Here is a 17,514-nt window from a genome sequence, read left to right as displayed (position 1 = left end):
TGAAAGCCACAGAGATTCCCACAAGATCACCCAGTCCCACCCCTGCCATGGCAGGGACACCTCCCACTGTCCCAGGCTGCTCCCAGCCCCAATGTCCAGCCTGGCCTTGGACATTTCAGGGATGCAGGGGCAGCCCCAGCTCCAGAGCAGAGGGGCTCCAGCCCTTGGAGCACCTCCATGGCCTCCTCTGGGCTCTCTCCAGCAGCTCCAGGTCCCTCCTGAGCTGCCCAGGGCTGGCTCCATTTGTGTGGCAGTGCCAGCCCAGGTCCCAGCAGAGCCCCACTGCAATCCCAGCTCTGCATCCCCTCCCTCACTCTCCCTTCTGCCTTCAGGTGTCCCCAAACTCCCCAAATTTCTCTCTTTTCACCCCAGACTGAGAAGCCTCCCTGGGGAGCAGAGTGGAGTTGGGAATGCTCCAGACAGGGAGAAATCCAGTGTTTTTTAAGAGTTTTTTCCTTGCTTGATCCTGGTCGTGTTCAGGGTTTGCTGCTTTTCCTCCTGGTCCTTCTTGCTCTGATTTTTTCTGTCTGTGGCAAACAGAAGCCCTTGGTTTGCCAAAGGTTCCCCTGCCTGTGCTGCCCCACTGGGGTGAGAGGTTTCCAGAAATTCCTGGTGGTCCTGGAAACCCCTGGGCTCTGTCTCTCATCCAGGTGAGAAAAGAAAAATGTTTGGATGTTTTTATTTTTCCCTTTGAAGTTTGGCCCCTGCAAACCCTGGTCCTTTCTGTGCCTTTATTCCCCATTTTTAAGTGGGAATTGGGGAGGAATTGGTTCTTTTCCAGCCTTTCATGGGCAGTGCTTTGCTGGTCCAAGGTTGTTTTTCCTGTTTTCTGTGTTTTTAGCCTCCAATCCCTCCCTTGGGCTGCATGGATGGGCACCTCGTGCTCCCAGCTCCCAGCTTTTTCCAGCCCATCAGCTGCTCCTGCTGCAAAACACCCTGGGATGAGGAGGGGAAAATAACAATGCTAAAAATAACATAAAATAAAATAAAATTTAAAAAAAATTTAAAAAGAAAAGAAATAAAATTTTAAAAACAGAATAAAATGAAATAAAATGAAACTAAATGAAACTAAATGAAATGAAATGAAATAAAATGTAAACAATAAAATAAAATAAATTTTTAAAAATAAAATAAATTAAATTTTAAAAAATAATTGTAAAAAATAAAATAAAATAAATTAAATTTTAAAAATAATTGTAAAAAAAAATTAAATAAAATAAATAAAATTTAAAAATAGAATGAAATGAAATAAAATGTAAACAATAAAATAAAATAAAATTTAAAAAATAAAATAAATGAAATGAAATAAAATTTAAAAACTAAAATAAAATAATAACATAAAATAATTGTAAAAAGTGAAATAAAATGAAACAAAATGAAATGAAATGAAATGAAATAAAATAAAATAAAATAAAATAAAATAAAATAAAATAAAATAAAATAAAATAAAATAAAATAAAATAAAATAAATACAGTGGTTTAGATGTCAGCTCTCCTTGGTACCCTGAGCACCTCTCCTCCCTCCTGTTCCTGATTTTCCCATAGTAGCCCAGAAAAACTTGTGAGGCTGTGTCTGTCCAGCCTGTCCATCCCCCTGGCCAGGCTTTTCCCCAGCACCCAGCCTGGAATCAGCCATTCCAAGGAGCTGGAGGGCGTTAAGGTGCAAGGAAAGCCTGGAAATCAAAGCAGGCAGGGCTTTCCTGGCCCGGGGAAACAGGATATCCCGGGATTTCACCTCCTCCCACCAGGATATCCCGGGATTTCACCTCCTCCCACCACAAACTGGGCAGGATCCAGTTGCCAGTGGTGGGAGCAGGGAGATCTGGGGGTGCCCAGAGTGGGATCATGGATGGTTTGGGATGGAGGGAGTTTAAAGCTCATCCCATCCCACCCACCCTCCGCTATCCCAGTGTGAGAAACACCCCTCACTTTAAAAAATGCAAAAGGTTTATTAAAACCTTATCAAAAATTGTGAGAAATAGCCACTCCCTTTTCACAGTTTAGGAAGGTTTTTTAAACCTTCTCAAGAATACAACAGAAGACTGAATAAAGAAAAAAGGTTACGGCGCTGGGAGCAAAAGATTTTCCATGTGCTCAGCCCCCTCACAATGGAGGTTTTTTCCTTTTTAACCCTTTAACCCCTCCCAAAGCTCTGTCCAACGACTCCTTCCCTGCCCAGTGCTGGAGCTCACTGCCTTAAATCCTGATTTAACCCTTTCACCCCTCCCAAAGTTCTGTCCATCAACCCCTTCTTTGCTGTCCAGTGGTGGAGATCTCTTCCTCAGATCCTGACTGGAACTCAAGTGTTCCATGGTGACAAGCCAGCCCTGCCAGATGTCCCAACCCAGCTGTCCCTCGATAACCAGAGGGGGTACAACATAACTATAACTCTATAAACTTTTCTTAACCTATAAACATGATATTTGTCTGTTAATTGTGAGAGTCAATCATGGCATTACTCATCTATCACAAAAATCCAACAGAAGACTGAATAGAGAAATTATTCCAGCACCAGGAGCAGAGGATTTTCCCCACCATGTGCTCACCCACACCATGGAAGTTTCACCTTTTAACCCTTTAGCCCCCTCAAAGTTCTGTCCATCGACTCCTTTGCTGTCCAGGGGTGGAGATCTCTTCCTCAAATCCTGACTGGAGCTCAGGTGTTCCATGGTGACAAGCCAGCCCTGCCAGCTGTCCCTTGATAACCACACAAGGGGTACAACATAACTATAAATCTACAAACTTTTCTTAACCTATAAAGATGATATTTGTCCATTAATTGTGAGAGTCAATCATTGCATTACTCAAGCTATCACAAAAAACACATCAGAAGACTGAATAGAGAAAATATTACAGCACCAGGAGCAGAGGATTTTCCCCACCATGTGCTCATCCCCACAATGGAAGTTTCACCTTTTAACCCCTCCCAAAGTTCTGTCCAACGACTCCTTCCCTGTCCAGTGCTGGAGATCACTGCCTTAAATCCTGATTTAACCCTTTAACCCCTCCCAGAGTTGTGTCCATCAACTCCTCCTTCCCTGTCCAGTGCTGGAGTCACTGCCTTAAATCCTGATGGGAGCTCAGGTGCTGCCATAGAAACAATCCCACCCTCCCAAATGTCCCTAACCCAGAGCACCCCTGAAAACAACACAAGGGAGGTAAAACATAACTGCAAATCTATAAAATTAACATCCATACAGGATATTTGCCTTCTAGTTGTGAGAGCCAAGCATGGCATTGCTCATCTCCCACACCTTGCTGCTCCAGTCCCTGTCCAGTCTGGCCTTGGACAACTCCAGGGATTAGGAATCCTCTCCCTGTGCCTGGAGAATCTTGGAATCCCCCCCAAAAGCAGCTGGGATTTCTGGGCAGCAATTCCAGCCCTTGGTGGAGCTGCCATCACTCCCTGGATGTATCCAGAGGGGGAAATCCTCTGGATTTTAAACACAGGGATCATTTCCCTTCTGCAACAGCACCAAAACTCTGGAAGGTTTGGGGTTTTTTATTTCTTTCTGGGAATCCCTTTGGTCTCCCTTTCCTGAGGGAGCATCCAGCATCCAGCTGGGCTTTATCCCTCTGGGCTTTATTCTGGCCAATCCAGCTAAATTCAGGATGGGTTTGGGAGCTGTGGGAAGAGGGGGCTGAAATGTGGGGGATAAAACCAGGGAGCTGAGGCTGGGCTGGAATCCACCCCTGGGAATCACAAGGGGATGGAAGGGATGGGTTTGACCCCAGGCAAAATCTCCATCAGCCTTCTTGGAGATTCCAGCCCCAGCCAGGGATGGGGTTCCAGTGACCCCAGTTCCCTCCCTTTACTGGGACCAGTCCAGCCTGAAATCCCTGGGGCTGCTCATGGGGCAGGGTTTGGCTCTGGGGAACCTCCCAGTGAATCACTGGGCTGTGTCTGAAGCCAGCCAAAATATCTGCATTATTATTATTACTATTATTACTACTGTAATTATTAATTTTATATATATAATATTATATATAATACATTATATATTCTATTATATATAATATATATAATATAAATTGTATATTATAGTATATTTATATTATTATCATTATCATCATTATAATTATATTTATTTTATATATTATATATAATACATATTACATATGATATATGATAGATGATAGATGATATATGATATATTATATTCATTATATATTTATTATATATTATTTTATTTATTATATTATTATTTTATTTATTTTTTATTATGTTTTTTATTTATATTGAGGTTTTTAGAGCCTGACATATCCAAATCTGCTTCTGGGCCTTGGTGCTCAGCTCTCCTGGCCAGGTTGGTGTTTGTTGGCTCAAAGCAAAGTGGTTTGGGGGACTGAAAAGTTTAAATACCTTCAAATTCCAGCAGTGTCGATATCCCATTAAAGCAGCACCAGGAATGATCCAGATTCCTGACAGAGCATCTACAAACTTCTCCTTGGTTGGTGGAAGGCTGAGCAGAGGCTTTTTGTTGGATTTGGGGGAAAAAAGGGGGAAAATCTGACAACTTTTCTTGAGTTCTTGTTTGTCTCTGTTTTTTTGGGAGTTGGGCTGGGAGAGCTCCATGGCAGCTGTTTGGAATCAGCCAAACTGGGATGGTTTAGAGGAGAACATCACTCAAGGATGATGAGGATGAGGATGATGATGATGATGACTATTTTTTTTTTTTTTTTTCTGGGCTGTGATTGATTTGGGAGCTGGGATTTGCCCTCACCTTCTCCTTGCTCTTTGCTGCTCCATCCAGGCTGGAGGAATCTGGGAAATGGAACCATGGGATGGTTTGGGTGGGAAAGGACCTTAAAGCTCATCCCATTCCCATGGCAGGGACCCCTCCCACTGTCCCAGGTGCTCCCAGCCCTGTCCAGCCTGGCCTGGGACATTCCAGGGATCCAGGGGCAGCCCCAGCTGCTCTGGGAATTCCATCCAGCCCCTCCCCACCCTCCCAGGGAACAATTCCATCCCAAAAATCCCACCTAACCCTACTCACTGCTCCCTCCTCCTGGTGGGATGCCCAAATTCCCTATTATATTCCCTGGTACACTTTATATACATTTTATTTTATAATAAAATATACATTTTATTGGAGTGGATCTGGAGGGAGCAGGGATTTGGAGCCTCTCCCTGCAGGCCAGCACCAGGCACTTTGCTGCTTGGTGGTGGATTATTTTTATCATATTATTTTTTCCCTCCTTGCTCCTCTTTAGAAATGAAGAAGTCGGCAGCAGCTGTTTCTGTGCCTTTGGGTTTGCTTTGTGCTGTTTTTTTTGCAGTGAATGCTGTGCAGATTTGGCTTATCAGGCTCGTCAGGCTGCTCCACTCCTCCCCAGCCCTATTTACCCAGAGCCCCGGCCCTTCCTGCGTTTGTCACCACCCACCCCAAGGTGCTCCAGCGATAACTTTTCACTCCGGATTAGGGATTTGGGGCTTTTCAAAAGAGTCTTTAACCCACAGCCCTCAGAAATGTGTCACTTCATTGGAAAAGTAAAAAAAAAAAAAGAAAAAACAAACCAAGAAAAAAAAAACCAAACAATTTAAACCACGAAATTTACTGCTTAAGGTTGACACAAGAGTGATTTTTCTGCTTTGTAATTACACCAAGAATTGATCTAAAGGTTCAAAGGTGCCGTTTGGGAGCCTGATCCCGCTGGGAAGGAGCGGGCTGGAAATAGGGGCTCAGATGGCACAAAATCCTGGGAAGCTGCTGGTTTTAGCTGGCTTTAATGATCTCGATTCCGCTGATTCCAGTGGAGTCGTGGAGCTCTGCTGCTGCTGCTGCTGCTGCTGCGAAGCATCTGCCCCCAACCTCCAGCTGCTGGGGATGGCTCAGCTCAGCCACTTGTGCTTCAGAACAGGGTTTGCATCTGAATAACCCGGGAGTGACTCGAGCCCCTTTCAGGCTGCCGAGAGAGGTTTCAAAGCGGGGCTTTTTCAAATCTAAATTACACCCCGGATTTACAAGGAGTCCTTGAACTTTGGGGTGTTTGTCAGGCCTTCAACGCGTCCTTAAAATGGTAATGAGAGGAATTTGGATTTTGATGGGAAGGTGGCAGGGCTTGGGGCTGGAGGAAATGTGACTTTTGAAGGGAAGGGGTTCATATTTTGAAGTAGAATTTAAAAAGAAATGCAAGGGAAGACAGACAGGTCCTTCCCTGCCCTGTAACAACGATGAAACATGAATTCATCCCCCTGGAATTTCTTGTTTGTGTGCTCCCATAATCTCATTTCTTTGGTGTCTGTATGAAGCTCTAGATAGTTGAATGCCAGGAGCCAAATTCTCTCGGACTAATATCTTTTTATTAGATTTGCTGCGTGCGTGTGTGCCCACGTGTGAGAGAGAGAGATCACTCTTCATCACCCACCTCGTACCGAGGAGGAGGAGGAGAGGAGCTCCCAAGGAATCTTTCCAGCAGCTTTTTCCAACTCTGACCCCCAGGGCGGGGAGGTTTGGGACATAAACGTGGCTTTGGGTGGGGTTTACAGGTGTCTTGTTGGATGCTGGGGTTCGTGCTGGGATATTTCGTGTTGTCACAGCTCTGCCTGGTCACTGCGGGCTGTGGCAGCTTCTGGAGGTGGGGGACAAAGAGTTTTCCCCTAAAATGTCACGGGCAGGGAGGAGCTGGGAGCTGCCCCAGGGATGTTTTAAAAGCGACCTGCCCTGGCCACGAACTCCCAGGTTTTGAGGATTTGATCAAACCCCAGTTTTGCTCCAAACCTGGCTTCGATGAGTCCCAACCTTTGCCCCGTGCAGAGGGGACGATGCCAAGGAATGCCCCCGTCCCGCAGGGGCTGCGTGGGTTCCGAGGGGTCCCTCCTGTGTCACAGCAACCCTGCCCCAGCCCGCCAGAGCTCCGGGACTTCCCAGGCTGTGCCGGGGGTCGGGAAAAGGGAAGAGCGAAGAGCGAAGGCTCACTGCCACCTCTAGGCAAAGCCCAGCATCGGCGCTCGCTCTAAACTGGAGCACGGGCAGAGACAATCCTGGGATTTGTCCCAAATCGCCGCAGTGGCAGTGCCAGACCCCGCTCTCAGCTGCTGCGCGTGTGTGCGGGGTGTGCGCGCACGGCAGCTCCCAAAGCTTTGGTATAAATATAAATGTTCAGCCCTTCCTCCAGCCCGCGGGCTCTAATCCCCTTCCGCACGCATTTCCAGCCGCGGGGAATGAGCAGCCCAGTAAGTCCCGAGCCGCGGATGTTGTGTGTGTGACCCGTGTGTGTGTGACCCGTGTGTGTGTGTGTGTGTGTGTGTGTGTGTGTGTGACTCGTGTGTGTGTGACCCGTGTGTGTGTGTGTGATCCGTGTGTGTGTGTGTGTGTGTGTGTGTGTGACCTGTGTGATCCGTGTGTGTGTGATCTGTGTGTGTGTGTGTGTGATGCCTGTGTGTGTGTGTGTGACCCGTGTGTGTGATCTGTGTGTGCGTGTTTGTGTGATCCCTGTGTGCGTGTGATCCGTGTGTGTGTGTGTGTGATCCGTGTGTGTGTGTGTGATCCATGTGTGTGTGATCCCTGTGTGTGTGTGTGTGTGTGTGATCTGTGTGTGTGTGATCCGTGTGTGTGTGATCCGTGTGTTTGTGATCCGTGTGTGTGTGATCCGTGTGTGTGTGTGTGTGTGATCCGTGTGTTTGTGATCCGTGTGTGTGTGATCCGTGTGTGTGTGATCCGTGTGTTTGTGATCCGTGTGTTTGTGATCCGTGTGTGTGTGATCCGTGTGTTTGTGATCCGTGTGTGTGTGTGTGACCCGTGTGTGTGTGTGTTTGTGTGATCCCTGGGTGTTTGTGTGATCCCTGTGTGTGTGTGATCCGTGTGTGTGATCCATGTGTGTGTGTGTTTGTGATCCGTGTGTGTGTGTGTGACCCGTGTGTGTGTGTGTTTGTGTGATCCCTGGGTGTTTGTGTGATCCCTGTGTGTGTGTGATCCGTGTGTGTGATCCCTGTGTGTGTGTGATCCGTGTGTGTGATCCATGTGTGTGTGATCCCTGTGTGTGTGTGTGATCCCTGTGTGTGTGTGTTTGTGTGATCCCTGGGTGTTTGTGTGATCCCTGTGTGTGTGTGATCCGTGTGTGTGTGATCCCTGTGTGTGTGTGTTTGTGATCCGTGTGTTTGTGATCCGTGTGTGTGTGATCCGTGCTGAGGCCACGCGTTCCCGAGGATCTCAGGGAGAGCCGAGCATCCTGAGCCGCACATTCCCGGCGGATCCCCCAGCTGGGAGCTCCGGCTCCTCGGCAGCTCCCCAAGAGAGGTGGGTGAGGGACAAGGGCAGCAGCAGAGGGGAAGCAGAGGGAGCGGCGGGTTGGGAAGGAAATTTGGGCGTTAAGCGCTGGGTTTATATTCGGTTTCTATCCCTAACCTCTGGCAGCATATGGCCGGGAGCGAGCGGCGCTGAGCTGCTTCCAGAGGAGAGGGGGAACCGGGCAGCAGCGCTGCGAGGGGCGGGGAGGCGGCTCTTGCCTCTCCCGAGCAGTTTTTGGGGGATAACTTCCCAGGCAGCGCCGCCTGAATCGGCTCCCAGCTGTGGGAAAGGGGAAAGCAACTTCCATGGACGAGGCTGGCTGGGCAGGGCTGGGGATGGGGGGGTTCCTCCAGAGCCGGGGGCTGCTCTCTGGGGCGAGGCAGGATGACAGGGACACGTTCCCTGCAGAGAAATGCTGTCCCCAGACGCTTTTTGCCGGAGGGAGGAAGGCGCAGCCTCGGCTGTGGCACCAGGAGCTGTGTGGGGAAGGGGCTCAGGGGTGCGGCTGTGCTGGGGAGGATCTCGCTCCACCTTCTCCATTCGCAGCCCACCCTCTGCCTCCTCAGCTGTTTATGAGCCTCCAAGCCTTTCCCTTGCCTTCCCGGCTGACTCACGGCTTCCAGCGGGTGGGAAAGGCGACCTGGGGCTCCTCCCTGGCGCAGGGGGAGCACAGGACACGGACAGGCCCCGGCTCCCTTCCCACAGGGACACTTTGCTCCTGGCTCCCGCGGATTTCCGGGCAGCAGCAGAGATCCCGGTGATCCCAAAACGAGCTGGTCCCGCTCAGATTCCCGTGGGGAAGGAAGTGCCCCGGGAGGATGTGGCCCAGGGATGAGCAGAGCTCTGGGTTCCTGGGATCTGTTCAGAGCTCTGGGTTCCTGGGATGTGTTCAGGGCTCTGTTCCTGGGATGTGTTCAGAGCTCTGTTCCTGGGATGTGTTCAGAGCTCTGGGTTCCTGGGATCTATTCAGAGCTCTGTTCTTGGGATCTGTTCCTGGGATCTGTTCAGAGCTCTGTTTAGGGCTCTGTTCCTGGGATCTGTTCCTGGGATGTGTTCAGGACTCTGTTCCTGGGATCTGTTCAGGGCTCTGTTCCTGGGATCTGTTCAGGGCTCTGTTCCTGGGATCTGTTCCTGGGATCTGTTCAGAGCTCTGGGTTCCTGGGATCTGTTCAGGGCTCTGTTCGTGGGATCTGTTCAGGGCTCTGTTCCTGGGATGTGTTCAGGGCTCTGTTCCTGGGATCTGTTCCTGGGATCTGTTCAGAGCTCTGGATTCCTGGGATCTGTTCAGGGCTCTGTTCCTGGGATCTGTTTAGGGCTCTGTTCTTGGGATCTGTTCAGGGCTCTGTTCCTGGGATCTGTTCCTGGGATCTGTTCAGAGCTCTGGGATCCAGGGCTGGTTCCTGGGCTGGGATCCCACCGTGGGTGGAGGGTGGGAGGGCCGGACTTCCAAAGCTGTGTCCCAGAGTGGTGCAGGGAGCTCTGCTCCCCTGGATCAGGGCTGTGCTGCCTCTGATGGATCTGCCTGGCTGGCAGGAGGAGCAGGAGGTGCTGGTGGCCTTGTGTTGGGTGGCTTTGGCAGTGCAGAGTCCCCTCAAACAGGTGACATCACAGCCACCAGCCCTGCGTCTGCCTGCACCCCTATCCAAGGAAAACTGCTCCAGCCCACAGAGCCCTGCAGCTCTAGGGCTCTAAGCTGTGAGCCCTGCAAGGAGAAGGGTTTGGACTTTTCCCAGCCCGGGCTGAGCTGCCCATCCCCAGCCCGTGCCTGGGTCACAAAGTCCTTTGTCACCGGTGTGTGCCCACTGCTCGCTGGCCGGTGGATCGGAGCAGATGTCCTTGGGTAGCTTGCTCTTAGATGAGTCCTCCTGGCTCTAAAGAGGCAGAATCACGTTTCCCTTAGCCCCAGACAGTGTTACAGCCTGATCTCGGTGAGGAGGGGCGGAACGGGGGAGGCAGCCCCGATTCTGCTGCTGCGTTTGCCCGTCCTCTCCGCCTCTCCACCTCTGCACAGCTCGCGGTGTGCCGGGCAGGAGCGGGGCCGCTCCGCTCCCCTTCGCCGTGGGAAGTTCTGTAATTGAGCCGCCCGCTGTGCCCTGCGTTGTTTGCCTGCCTCTGCTGAGGCACCGGCGCTGCCGGGCACCCACGGGCTGGGCACCTTCCCCAGGCTCAGGACACCTCTGTGTGCTCCGGTGGGAGCTGCCTGCGGGGCTGGGAGCAGGCTGGGAGCAGGTGAACCTCAGAGCCCTGCCCGAGAGCCCGCTGGGTTTATATAATATTATATATCTATAATTGTGTGTTTGTTGTTGCCATGGGAATGAGCACAATCGCAAAGGCTGGAGACTGATGTCAAGCTCTGGGCCGCCTTGGGGGCAGATGGAAAGTCAGGAGGGGAAATGGGGTGAGGAGATATTTGCTCCCTGCCTCGTGTGCATTCCAGGGGCAGCTCCGGCAGCTGAGGCTCGGGGATGTCCCAGCCCCGCCTGGAGCCGGGCCGGGAGCGCCGGGAGCTCCCGAAGGGATGGAGGTGTCTGCCCTGGGCACCGAGCGGGCACGGGCTGCCGGGAGAAGAGCGGGATTTTCTGCAGCATAACCTGCCTGGGAACAGGAGTGTAGGGGCTGCGGCAGGGCTGGGCAGGGACTTGGGGACCGCTCAGCCGCTCCTTTGGCCCCCGGGGCAGACAGAGCCCCCCACTCGCCCGGGGCAGGCTGAGTCAGGCCCGCGGGGGGTGACGCGGAGCTTCCAGCAACAAGTGGGGGCCGGGGGGTGTCTCTGAGCTCTTTAATTGGTGGGGGAGTTGGGGGGGTGGGCGATGCTCCCCGGCAAGGGGAGGGAGGGGGAAGAAAAGCCACACTGGAAATGAGGTTATATAAAAGATGTATGATTTGGAGAGCGGAGTGTCTCCTAATGAGGGCTGCACCGGCTCGCTCCACACCCATAAAAACCCTGGTTGGACGTCAAAGCGGATTCGTTTCGGTGATGCTGGGATAAAGGGGCGCAGCGAGGACTGGCTCCCCGCTGCCAGCCCAGCCCAGCCGAGCCCAGCGCCGCGCCGGGCTCCGTCCCTGCCGAGCCGCCGGGAGCGATGCGGGGCCGGTCGCGGGGCCGGGGCCGGGCACGGCTCCTCTCCGCCGCACGGTAGGTGCCCCCCAGCCCCGCACCGGGCTCCGCTTCTCCGCGAAACTTTGCAGGGGCTGCGGGACCGTGCGCTCCGTCGGAAGCGCCGCCGCCTCCGGGCACGGTGACCGGGGAAGGGGAGGCGGCCGCGGGACCCCGGCCCTGGCAGTGCTCCCAGCCGGGCTCTGCGGAGCGGGGACACGCGTGGGACGTGCCCGGAGGAAGCGGCTCCGGGTGGCCCCGCCGAGACGCGGCTCGCACTCGCTCCCCAAGCCCAGGACACGCTGCGGGTGTCCCCCCCCCGGTCCCTCCGCACCCCGCAAAGTTCCCCCAGCGCCTCCGAGCCCGGCTCGCCCCGGGGCCCGGCGGGGTGCGGGGTGTCCCTCCCGGCAGCCCGGAGCTGGGATGGGGCAGCGGGAGGGCACTCGCTGTGCCCGGCCGGGAGCGCAGGCTGGGCAGGTGAGCGAGTGCGGGGGTGGCAGGCGGGCAGCGAGCCCGGGACAGGCGGAACTCTGCCCGGGGGCGATCGGTGCGGAGAGGGCAGCGAGGGGAGCGGCCGTTCACCGAACTGGGGTTGGCGGCGGCGTTTTTGGGGAGGGCAGGGGGACAGTTCCCAGAATGTGACCCTTCCGGGGGATGCCGTTTCCCGGGAGAAGGCGGTTTCGGGAGGCGGGCGGCGCTGTCCCGGGGCAGCGGCGCTGTCCCGGGTGTCTGAGCCGATCCGCCCGCCTCGCCAGAGCTGTCCCGGGTGCTGAACTCGGTGGAGCGCGGGGGCTCCTGAGCCTCCGCTCCCCGACGGGGATTGCGGGAGATGCCACCGAGCCCGAGCTGGGGTGGGGAGTGGCTCACGCCAGGTCCTGCCCTCGCTGTTCGCCCTGTCCCTGGGATGTCCCGGCTGTCCCCAGGGTGTCCTCACTGTCCCCGGGGCACTGCGGTGCAAGCAAGACCCCCACCCAGCCCGGGGTGGGGACAGACTCCCCAGTGCGGCTCCAGCCCTCGGGATGTCCTGCTGTGGCTGGTTCCCGTCCTTTAGGGAGAACGGGGGTTCAGCCCGGGTTGTTCCCCGTCCCTCTGCCCACCAAGGACCCCGCGGGTCCCTCTGGATGAGCCGGGAATGCAGCGGGAGCTGCTGCCGCAGGGACCGGAGGGGACGAGCCCTGTGTTGCCCTGCTGCTGCCCCGGCTGGGCTCGCAGCCGAAAGATTTTGGTTCTGACTGGCAAAGCAGAGGGGAAACGATCTCTTTGTGCGGGCACATCTGGCACATCTGGTGCCGGGGTGTGCGGGTGTGCGCTGCCCGTCCAGCCGCGGTCCCTGCCCCGCTCGCTGAGCCCCCAAGCCCGGGTGCGGACATTTTCTCCCGACGCTTCCAAGTTATCCCTGTCGGGAGGGAATTCTGGCAGGCGACTTGACAATGATCCGCCGAGTCCCCGAGGAGCGGATCCGCCTCTCGCTGAGATGGAGGCGAAGCTTCTCCTTCCTTCCTTTTTCCCTTGCCGATCTCCCCCGTCCCCCTTTCCCTTCCCAGGGGCTGCCTGGCACGGGGGACGGGGGAGGTCGCAGGGGCAGCCGCAGCAGTGGGGGGCTTGGCTGCTTCAAACACCAGCTCCTCTCCCTCACCCACATTCCCAAGTGCCAGCGGCTCTGGCAGACGGGAATCTACAGGGATGATCACACAGAAGCAGCAGGGAGGCTTTGGGAGCAGGGGGGAAATCACTCTCCCAGGAATTTCTACCTGCACCATTTGTTAGTTATCATTTTCTGCTCAAGGTCTCAGTGGGGAAGCCTTATTTAAAGAATTTGGGTTTGCATCAGCAATTTCCTCCTCCCTCTCTTTTCTTCCCAGCTTGTATTTCCCAGAATATTTCCTTAAAGACGCCACAAACTCAGGCACAGACTCTGCAGTTTCAAATGTTTGCAAACAAACTCCGGGTGCGGAGTCTCTTCCCCCGCAGCCGTGGGCTGGGAGGGGGCATTTCCCTGCTCAGGTACCCGCTCTGGGAGAAACATCACAGCCCCTCTGGAGCCCGGGAAAGGGACAATCCCTCGTGCCCTTTGGATTCTGTGTGTTCCCCCTGCCAGCGCCTCAACTGTGAGCGAGAGGCCATCTTAGGCAGAGGGGTTTGGGCTGAATCCTCCTTGGAATCCTCGCTTGGAATTAACGTTCTGTGGCTGCTCAGGGGAGGGATGGGTCCTCCCTCACCCTCAGGGGCCGTTTTGGCCCTGTCAGATTTTTTTCCCCCCTCCCTGCTCTGCTTGTGTATTTTGTCTTTTCCATTTCAGTGGTGTGTCTGTACAAAGGCTTAGGAAATCTGCCAGATTCCCTAAATCAGTGCCTGAAAACAACTATTTTTAGTAACTGATAAGTCACATGAGCTCAGCTCGCATAGATTAGCATTTACCTTTCCCGAGGAAGGAGGATATTGTTTGATACTTGTTGATACCATCAATTTTCCCCTAAAGAAACCCAACCCCGCTAACGAGGGGCCGGGTTAGAGAGGCGGCTCCGAGCGAGCTCTGATGCCTTTGTTCTGCTCCCACTGCTCCCATCCTATCTGTGCGTTAAATCAAATCTATAGATGCAATCTGATCCCTCCAAAAATAAATGTATTGTGTCCCAAAGAGGCCTGGGAGCTGCTGTCTGGCTGAGGCTGGATAAATCATGCTCGTTCCAAATGAGCCCTGATGGGCTCTGTGTGTGATAAGGGACCCGGGGTTGTCACCATCCCAAATGAGCCCTGTGATAAGGGACCCTGGGTTGTCACCCTCTGTGCAGGATGTGGATTTGGGAAGCCCAGATGTCACCAGGGTGGTGGCTCTGCATGTGGAGCATGGAAATCTGGAGGTTCTGTGTGTGTGTGTCCCTAAAAAAAGGGGGGCACTGATGCCAAGGAAACGCTTTCCACGGCTTCTCCTCTCCGTGACAATCCCCAAATGCTTAACAGGATCCAGCAATGCCCTTCTAGGGGAGCTTGTCTTAATCCCATTTTCCAGAGTTTCATGCTTACGTTTCCAGACGTGCTGGAACATGAGGTTCTCTCTCTCTTTCAGAGGCTGGGGAGCTCAGTGCCCTCCGAGCAGGGATTGGCCTTCATCCCCACCAGGCAGTAAATGGAGCATCCCTGCCACATCTCGGACCAGGGCTCTGAGATGGCCCTGGGGTCACAGCCTGCCCCAAATGCCAGCAGTGAGGAGCAGGTGCTTGGGGAGCCAAAATCCTCTCCTCTGGCACAGGGAAAAGCTGATTTGGGATGGGGGTTGGGGCTGGTTTAGCTTCCATAGGGAAGGGGAGAACCCCTGGGATCAATGGGGTCCATTTCCATTCCTCTCCCACACACACTTCTGGGGTTTTTTGCCACATCCACGTTCAGGGATGCTGGAGGGGTGAGGATGATGAGGCTGGTGCTGCTTCCAAGGAGCAGCCTCTCTCCCACCGGCAGCACCTTCAGCAAATCCAAGAGACAGAAAACTCCACATCATCTCCCCCATTGAGTCCTGCTGGAATTAGAGTCAGAGCCCTTGTAGGACAAGGAACAGGTCCCAGGAGGCCCCTGGAGAACTTTGCTGCTGTTGTTGGTACTATGGCAACAAGTGCTAATGCAAAGCATGGCCAGAAACTCGGGGGAACAAATTATCCTCAATTTTCCCCTGGCACGTCCCTGAGGATGCCAGGGCCAACAGGGCAGGAGCTGTGCCGTGGCTCCATGTGTTGGATTCATCCCTGGGGAAGGGAGGAATCTCAATCCTGCGCCTTCTCCTATTGGAGAGGGGTGGTGGCAGCGCTCAGGAGATCCCAGAGCTGTCTCAGGGACAGAATTCCTGGGATCTGCCTGGGGGCTGGGGGCCACGAGGAGCCCGATCTCCTCCCAGGGGTTTTAAACAGGGACAGGAGTCACTCCTTAGGAAAACAGTGCCAACAGGATTTATTGGGAAATTTAATTCCAGGCAAGAAGGATTTTGGGGTGTCAGCAGCAAAGGAGGGGACGTGAGGGGCTGAACAGGAGCAGGAGTTTATTCCTGGATGGACTCGGAGCTCCATCCCTGACTTTATTGATGCTGGCTGGCAGCTCCTGAGCTATTACAGCTCCAGCCAACCTGCTGTGATTTTGAAATTTCCTTTTTCTTTTGTTTTTTTCCTAAATGGAGCCCCAATTCCCCTCTCATGCAGCGATTGGACTTCCAGACCATCCATCAAGTGGCATTTTCTCATTTATTTCCTCCCTACCTATTTTGTCTTCCAGGACAAAGTGGCGGTGTGTTAACACTGCCCCAATTTGTCACGCTGGAGTCACTGGTGTAATTCCAAGCCTCTCAGAAAATTGATGGTGGCGGAATTGAGGTTTTACAGATGGGCCAAGCCCTAATAAGAACATCAGTTTGAGATGGGGCGAGCGGCAGAATTGACGCTTTTATCTAAATTCTGTTGGAGCCACACACCGCAGGCGCCGGGGAAATATTGTAGGAAACAGCAAAAGAGGAAAGGCAGGCGTGGTGCAGAAATCTGCTCAGTCCTGAACTCCAAATTACAACAAAACCCTGGTTCTGGCAGCTACAGAAAAAGGGGGATTTTGTCAACACAGTTGTCTTGGCAACATTAAAATGCATTTCGTGCGTTCTGCTCGGGTTGTGTCGGGTGGGGTGAACGGAAGGGGGGTGAGGGGCTCCAATAAATTGCAGGAAAGTTTTGGGGTGGCTCTGCCTCCTCCAGCACTGTTGTCCCATGATCAGGAGTGTGCAGGACACGGGTGTGAGTGGGATGGGATAGGAGCAGATCGGAAAAAATGGAATATTTGTGTTGGAAGGGAGCTGCAATGATCATTTGAACTGCTCAGACATTCCTGTGGCTGCTGTGCCAGCAGGACCTGGCTCTCCTTGGCTGCTCCATTCCCTGGAGAGGGGATGGACACCAAACCAGGTGCCAGCAGCTGGATAAATGTGCAGGTCCTGGGGCTTTGGGGCAGATTTATGAGCAAACAGTTGTGGTTTGTTTTCCAGGAAACAACCCCTGATTAGAGGCAGATGAACCCTCTTGGGGTCTGGCCATGGATTTATTTCTACCAGAAGCAAGGATTTATCTGATTAACTGCCCTTCCTGCAGGAACAGGAATGTTTTGGGTGCAGCGAGCCACGGGGAGGTGAGGGGGTCTCCAGGGTGGAGCCTGTGGCATTCCATCCCTTTGGCAGTGGTGCAGTTCCATCCCTTTGCTGGTGCCAGCTCAGGTCAGCGGGCACCGACTGGCACCAGGGCATTGTACAGATGGCAAAGTGCCTCATTACAGTCACTCCTGGTGGAAATCAGGTTTATTGTGGGCAAAGGCAAGGTCCCAGCCCAGCTGGAGTAATGATTCCCAACCCAAGAATGGTTGGGAATTGATCTGGGAATGGAAAGGGAGGAGCAGAGCCATAGTTTGGGTTTAGAGGGAAAAGGTCTCGCCCTTCCTGGGTGGATTTTGGGGAGGCTGAGGGTGGTTCCAGCTGGAGGTGATCCTGGAACAGAGGCTAGACAGAGCTAAAAGAATAAAGTAGGTATTTGTTAAAGGCCTTCAAAGGATACCCCTCGAGCAGTGCAAAAGTCTCACAGAGGCTACACCCAAGGTGGGCAATGGTCCTGAGTTTCTCAGACAGATTTAAGTTTGGTCTATTTGCATTCCAGAGGTTAATTGTCCAATTACACTTCAGGTAATGAAGTCACATTCCCTCAGTTTCCTCCACCCCATTCCCTTTTGTTTACACTTTTTGGGCCTGAGGCTGTGTTGGTGACCTGGGTTCTCAGGCCTGGAAGGATTGTTCTGTCTGCCCAAAATGTGAGGAGAGCCAGCTAACCCTCTGTATCAGTTCAGAGTTATACACTAATGCAGGATCTGAAACACGTAAAAGCTAAAACTTGAGACATCAGAGGAACATTATCTGAGGATTAAAAGGCCGTGGACAAGGACACCCTGGGCAGGGATGGAGCATGGAACTGCTGGCACCAGCGAGCTGCCTGCCAGGGAATCACTTGAACATTCCCTTTTCAGAGGCACAGCCACGCAGGTTTACAGGAACTGTGCATATGCTGCATCCCAGCGCTCTTCATCCCATCCACCGATGCTCCGTGGGTCGTAAAAATTAAATGGGCATCAATCCATCAGCGCCAGGGCTCTTCCTCGAGCGCTATAAATCCCACGAAA

General features: G+C 53.3%; 1 protein-coding gene across 2 annotated transcripts in view; it reads left to right on the top strand.

Moving 5' to 3' along the window:
- The first annotated feature begins 7,897 nt into the window (after positions 1-7,897).
- NOS1 (nitric oxide synthase 1) overlaps positions 7,898-17,514 on the top strand; it is a 71,479-nt gene continuing 61,862 nt past the window's right edge. The window contains exon 1 of one of the 2 annotated variants that reach the window (XM_036393071.2): positions 7,898-8,240. The gene's annotated coding sequence lies outside the window, so the exon portion shown is untranslated. Of the gene's footprint in view, positions 8,241-11,222; positions 11,368-17,514 lie in introns of those variants that run through there. The other variant, XM_036393069.2, reaches the window with a different exon arrangement.

This window comes from Molothrus ater, chromosome 18 (assembly GCF_012460135.2).
Source record: "Molothrus ater isolate BHLD 08-10-18 breed brown headed cowbird chromosome 18, BPBGC_Mater_1.1, whole genome shotgun sequence".
Classification (NCBI taxonomy): Eukaryota; Metazoa; Chordata; class Aves; order Passeriformes; family Icteridae; genus Molothrus; species Molothrus ater.
The sequence above is the reverse complement of the archived record's forward strand: the minus strand, read 5'-3'. Positions and strand labels throughout refer to the sequence as shown.